The sequence below is a fragment of the Limulus polyphemus genome, unplaced genomic scaffold (genome assembly GCF_000517525.1).
Source record: "Limulus polyphemus unplaced genomic scaffold, Limulus_polyphemus-2.1.2 Scaffold12, whole genome shotgun sequence".
Classification (NCBI taxonomy): Eukaryota; Metazoa; Arthropoda; class Merostomata; order Xiphosura; family Limulidae; genus Limulus; species Limulus polyphemus.
Window position 1 is genome coordinate 906243 of NW_013665622.1, and position 7232 is coordinate 913474.

The following is a 7232-nucleotide window of genomic DNA, read 5'->3' on the forward strand; positions in this document are numbered from 1 at the left end:
AGCATGGAACAGAAAGGATTTTTTTTTGATCAGCTTCAACAATCCGATTGTTTCCACCACTAATTCAAGTAAGAATGTGTTTTGTGACAATGTCCAGGAAAAACTATTCAGTGTGCTGACGGATCATGCGTGCTTGCTCATTTGAACATAAGTAGGCCTTAAAACTTCCAAATGTAAATATATATATATATATAATTCCCCGGGCAACGCCGGGTACCTCAGCTAGTAAGTAATAAGACCGATTCCTAAATTATTATCTAGAATTTACTAAAGTGCCTGCTAACAATTAAAGTAACATTTCCTCACCTCTGAAAAACAAAATGGATGCCGTGGATAGAATCTTTCCGTCAATAATAATGCCTCAAAACTATAAACAAAGAAGTGTAAACTAAAATTTTAGTTGTTAGCAAATGACACTTTGTATTAAATGATGAAGAGTGCTTACAGCCTGGGTACATGTCCAAATATAGCATTTTAAACTGCAGTCATAAATGAGGGAACTAACATCATAGATCGATTAGAGGCAAGTAAAAGTAACGCCCTGAAGCATGGATAACATGCAAGTGATATTAATAGCCTATGCCATAATATGATGCTTGAGAGAAATAGTATAAAACGCATAATACTACATTGTAAATTTTGGTTACGGTTTTTACGGTTATCGTTTTGATGATCAGTTCTAATAAATACTCAGTTTTTGTCTGTCCTGAAAATGCTAGTGCACCTTATTATCTAAATACGCATGCTCTTGTATATCATTTCAACAGATGTAAACAAAGGCGAATATGAATATACTTCAGTAGATATTTTATGCAACAACATATAAAAAAACTTATCAACGTTTTCGAAAAGGTATAACGATAGATCGTAAAATAACATTATAAATTTATATAGTGATGGTATTAAGTACGGAATAATTTAGTCCTAATTAAACTAAAGCAAAAAACGTGTTTATCGAACATGGTCGTACTTAATACAGGTTTAACTAACGTTAGGTTTAAGACAAGTGGACTTTTAGATTTCGGTGTCTGCGATTATAATTCCTTTTTATTATTGTAGAAATCCTGCATTTAAAGAAGTACTTTGTAATATAGATCATAATTTCACCGCAAATGTTTTGCGAGTCTCTAGCTTAAATTGAAACAATGTTTACCACGCATTAGTCATGTCAATGTTGACACTACTTCGAAATAAGCGTCAAGTGATGTTGAATTACAACATCAGTTTATAATTTATACATATATGTAGAGAGAGTTGAGAAATGGAATTTGGTTAAAGCGATAACTTCCATTTTGCCACTGAAGATAGGTGTTATTTAGTGAACTTGGAGTTAATAACTGCAAACTTATTACAAACAACTCTCTGGTTACATTTTAATTCGTATTATCATTTAATTGCATCACTATTGGAAAGTTATTTTACTAAAATGTACATCAATTCTAGACGTACAGTAAATTATTAATTTAATTAAGCGCTACCTATAATTCTAGGCTGAACGTATATCTAATTACATGGGATATAGATGCATGCATATATATTTACATGAATAGTATATATGTCTGTGTATTAACTTTTATAACAAGCTAAGTTTTTATTAAATGCTTTAAAGAGTTAGTTACTATGCTATACCACAGATGGTATCACGGTATTTGATATATAATGTACAATAATGATTGTTTTAACTTACACACCATCCTTGATGACATGTGAAATATATTGATAAATAGTCCATCATATTAAAGCATTCCGTTATGGTACCTTAAACGTTTTATTTTCAAGTCATCATTGTCTCGCGAAATTTTAAAAGCGTAAAAGCAGTATTTTACATAAAAACAAATCCACTCTACAGTGATTGTCTCAGTGCAGAAGACACGAATAGCAGCAAATAACACAGGCCTGCGATAGTTTTATTGTCTTGAAATGTTTATATGTTCTATAGTAATTTCTGTACGCTGAATTCGAAAATGATATCCATTTTTCTCCATCACCTACAGATTATTCACAAAACGTCATAACGCAATATGTAAAAGAAAGACCACAACATGTAGTTTTGAGACTAAAAGACGTAGATTTCACACACACACACACAAAAAATCGGGATGAATGAAGATGTATATTCGTTTGACATCAATGTTCTTCCCTTCAGTTTGTTTGCATTTTTGTTAACAAACATAACAATAAAAAATGTTCATTGTGGTAAACAAAATAATAATTTGATCAAAGTAAGAGTTTTATTTCTTCCCGATTTGTAAAAAATCCTTACGTGATAGACAAAAAATGAATATTATTTTCAAAATCTGCGTAGCTGAATTATGGAAAATCCGTTATTAAAACCAAAACAACATTTTTGAAGTTTAAATTCGCAGGCCTATGTTATTCAATCAAATTGGTGAAAGTGTATTCATGGAATTTTAGAAAATATATTTTTTTTCTTGGTAGTCTTCCAGTAGATCAGCTAAATGTTTACGTACTCGCGGTGCCAAAATCCAAAGTTTGATTCCCCGTGGTGGACAGGCATACTGTGTAACTTTGTATTAAACAAACTGAAAAAAAAAATCAACTCTTCTTGTTAACGAAAGTCTGTAAATACCGTAATCGTATTTTAAAGAAGTAACCATTTGTTCAAATTTAGTGTCTGACCATTTATTTTGATTTTATGTCTTATCCGTTGTGATGATCTAATTTTTGTGTTTCTGTCACAGTTCATAGTCGAACCTAAGACTTTCCGTTAGGCTGAGGGCTCTACCAACTGATTTAAAGGGTTAACCCAAAAGTGCTTGTCTGTAAAGGCACTTCTAAATAACTCAGACTATAACACAGTTTCAAATATAAACTTAAGGGACACCTACGTTAATCCAACTAACGCTATTAATAAACAAAAACAACAGAATAATCCATAACAATATATTATTAATATGTACCTAGTTGTAATTCTAAAAATGAATTAAAATGGCCAGAATCCTGTGTACTTGAATAATTAGCTTATTACTGGGGCAAGTGACAGCTGTTTAATTATATTATTGAGAAAATTTTGTTTCTTGATCAGTTTCGATTATTGTAAAGTAATTTTAACTGACCAAAGGAAAGACCCGGCCAAAAACATCAACAAACAATAGGGAATCATTAATAGCCGCGAGAATTGAAATTATTTTACGCAGGATTAAAGTAAATTAATCTATGAGACCTTGGGCGTGGTCAAATACATCAATCGAAAGGGTTTAACCTCCGTAGTCCCAAACTGTAACTAGATCTCAAATCGGTAAAGAGATGACGGAACTATGAGCTAAAAGTTTGTACTTGAAAAAAAAAACAACAACAGCTAACAAGAGGGAAACTTCAACATTCGCAGCTGTAATTAGATCTCAAATCGGTCAAGAGGTGGAACTATGAATTAAAGGTTAATTACAGATGCTCACACAAGAAAATAAGTTATTGCTGTTATATACTTTATTTTGGGGCTCTCTTTGTTCGCTCCACATTTTGCGATACTGGAAATAGACCATTGTTATTTTCGTTGTAATAAGTCCGAGCAAAATATAAAAATAATCCAAACAAAAATACAGAATCTATCTTTGCACAAATAGGTCAGTCATAAACTTATTTCGTTTGCTTACAATCTGAAAGAATCTTAATGCATTTTTATGCATTGTTGTTGCATAAATTTCAATATTGTTTATGATATATTGAATATGTATGAAAGTTATAACTTTTTGTTTGTTTGGGTATCGAAACACTTTCATATATTTATCATTGCAAAGCCATAATCGTAATCATTTTCAAGATATTGAAAATATAATTTCATATTATTTGTCATATTGAATAAAAAACACAACTTTTGATATATTTAATATGAATCAATGTTTCTAAGCTTTTACTGTCTTTTCGAAATCAAATTTGCCTGTTTCTTTATCTTAAACAGATGTTTGTTTTGGATCTAGCATTCACCCACAAATCGGCTACATATGTTCCCGATACAACTTAAACAGGCTGTGCATGCTAGTTGTTAGCGCGCAGGATTATGGATCCGAAGTCCATGGTCGTATCTTGTTGCTGTAAATATGCACTTCGTACTTTAGGGTCGTGGATGCGTTAGATGAATGAAAGAATATCGGTTAAACCCACTATTTGATCAATCACGAGTAGCCCAAGAACTGACGGTAGGTAATGTTGATCAGCTCAAAATTAGGGATGGCTAGTCTTCACGAATATACCAAAAAACAAATAAATAATATATATTAAACTGCTCTCCGACGGTGATACCAGCACTAAAATTATTGCAGATTAATTTCACTAAATAACTGTTAACATCATATATACTTGCATGGTTATTGTATTATAGTCTTAGATAATAAGAAACGACCAGTTCGTGTATGATAAATAACAGAAGCTCATACTGAGAGTTAGCAAAGCTAAGGATCAATAAATCAGCTTTAAGTGCAAGAATTTAATAGATGTTTTCAAACCTCTTATGGAAAAATATATGAACAGAATCAAGCACACTTGAGGTTCTGCGATTTAATTAACCATTCAGTAAAATCACCCCATGTAAATACGTGTATTTATATGTCAGGAAACTACTATGTTGAAAATTGTATTTAGACTGTTTCAGCACAGATCTCTCAAGTTATAAAATGATTGCGATCCCTTTGCAAAAAAAGTCTAATAACATGCGTATAATTATTCACCATTATAGTAGTGAAAGATAACAATGCACTTGAGCATCACATGAAAGCCACTGTTGAAAAATGTCACACATACAAAAAAAACAAAAACAAAATTGGCAATCCTGGGCTCACACACAGGGCTGTATATAGACCCCTTGAGGACCCCAATCAATACTGCGATGATGCAGACACCCTTCGTAGGGTGATTGAAAACTGAGGTTCCTTTCTTCAGGGCTCGAAGCCCCTTGATGCTCTAGGCCTCTATGCAAGTTCATAGGCTGCACTCTCTATAAATCCGATACTGCTCATATAACATTAGCAATGAGAAGCAATTGAATAAAACAGACGTTTGGGTTAAAAATTAAAATTTAATAATAGTTTTAGTGTTGCATACCAGGTGGCAGCACCATAGGGAAATTATTAGTGCTAACTAAATCCGATAACATTGTTTGCTCGAGACATTTTTCAGTATAATAAACTTTTCCTCAGAAATTATGTTACAAATGGATTGGAATTCTATAAATTATCTATGGTGTATATAAACATTGAAATACATTATACTCTAAGGAAACCAAAGTAACACTTGTAGCTATATTCTTGAAAGGTATCCGGCTATCTGCGCGTAGTCATCTCTAATTTTGAACTGACAGACTGGAAGGTTGACAGCTAGGGAATAGCACTTATCTCCTACTTTTTATCTACTCTTGTCTGACCGAATATTGACATTTGACCATTATTCGTATAACCCAAGCACAGTCCCAAATACAGAATGCCTTTTTTATGGCATCGGGACGCGATTCGTGAACTCTCGGATTCACAATCCGGGCACGCTAACCACTAGGTTATGCTTGGAATCAGGAACAAATGCAATGTATATATATTTTTTAAATGCGGCTTATTGGCAAAAGGAATTCAGCACAACCAGGCTTCAAAAATGCAAGATCAGACAAAATAAGCAAGCCGTGTGATAAATAGGAACTACATTAAAGTTTTTTCTTTTTTTTGGAGCATAGCCATATTGGGCTCCACCGTCTCGAATCGAACCCCAGATTCTAATGTTGTAAGTCTGTAAACTTACCACTGTTTCACAGGGAGACGCCTATTAAAAGAGAAAAAGATAAAACAATATTATTAAAGGGTCAAAGCATCAGGAAGTAAGTATAGAAAGAAAACTGCATGTTTATTATTTTATTAACATTAATTTCTAAATGTCATGTTTGAGAATATTTTTTTTACTTCGTGTTTTGGATACGATATGTGTAATAACAAATGAAGAGAAAGAATTTATGTTATAATTTTCTAAATAACCTGGAGTTCGATTCCCCGCGGTGATACAGCAAATAGCCCAGTGTGGCTTTGCTCTAGAACAAACCAACCAAGCAAATAATCTGTGTCCAGAATAGAGAAAAACGGACAGTTTTTGACAGTGTGATAAACAAACTTAGCTTGTTATTATTATTATTTTTTATATTCTTATCTAACTTGGATAATCATCAGTAAATCAGGTAAATAATTATGAAAATAAATTCTCATTATACGTCACATAAATCGTACAATATAACGATATGTGCATGTAGAAGAAATTAAAATCTTTTTGCCATAATAATATTTCATAAATAAAGGAATTAATATAAAGCTAGATACGAAAACATGTTATGTAAGGAAATCAAGAAATTGTATGACAAATTAAAAGTGAATATCAAGTGACGTATAACTAGGCCAGAGATCTATCAGTGAGAATCGTTTAAGGTAGCCAACTTTTATTTCTATTTATATTGGGGTTTAAAGATCGAATAAAGTACACTTCTTTAAATTTTCTGCCAGATTAAGGTTTTGCAGTTGTGAGGATTTTTTTTTTTATCAAATAACGTAATATCATGGTTTTTGATAAAGTGTTCAGCAAGAATGTTATTTGTATCTGTGTTTTTAATGTCACAGACAAGTTCCTTATGGTGTAAATGTAGAGGCTGTCCTCTTTTTCCCTGTATGAGTTTGAAAGCCAACGCTATTTTCTAATTGGTATATTACATTTTTCCTGTAACAAACGGCGCCTAACTTACATTTGGATACTACGCATTTTGTGTTATTACAGTTTTTTTTTGTCTTATTACAAGGTTAAGTAAGAATAGGACAAAAGCAGATTTGAGAGTTTTATGTGGTTTCTCTGTAACGGATGTTCGAGTCGGATTTAAATTATAATTTACGTAAACAACAACAACACAAAAATCAGCAAAACTACATCAAAGTTCGCACATTTTCAAACAATGACCAATATTCATTAGGATAGCCCCTAGTAACTCAGCGGTAAGTCTGCAGGTTCACGACGGTAAAAATCGGGTTTCGATATTCGTGGTGAGCAGATCACAAGCAGTCTATGGTATAGCTTTGCGCTTAACAACAACCTAACCAAATCAAAACGTATTAGGAGAAAAAAGAAAGTTAAAATAGATGTACGATGTCATAGAGTTGATAAATAGAAACGCTGGTCAGAGTGATGAGTCAACGAAATAAGGAAAAGTGTGTGCTTTGTAGCGTGTGGAGAAGGTGAATGAATATTTAGTTTCTGTA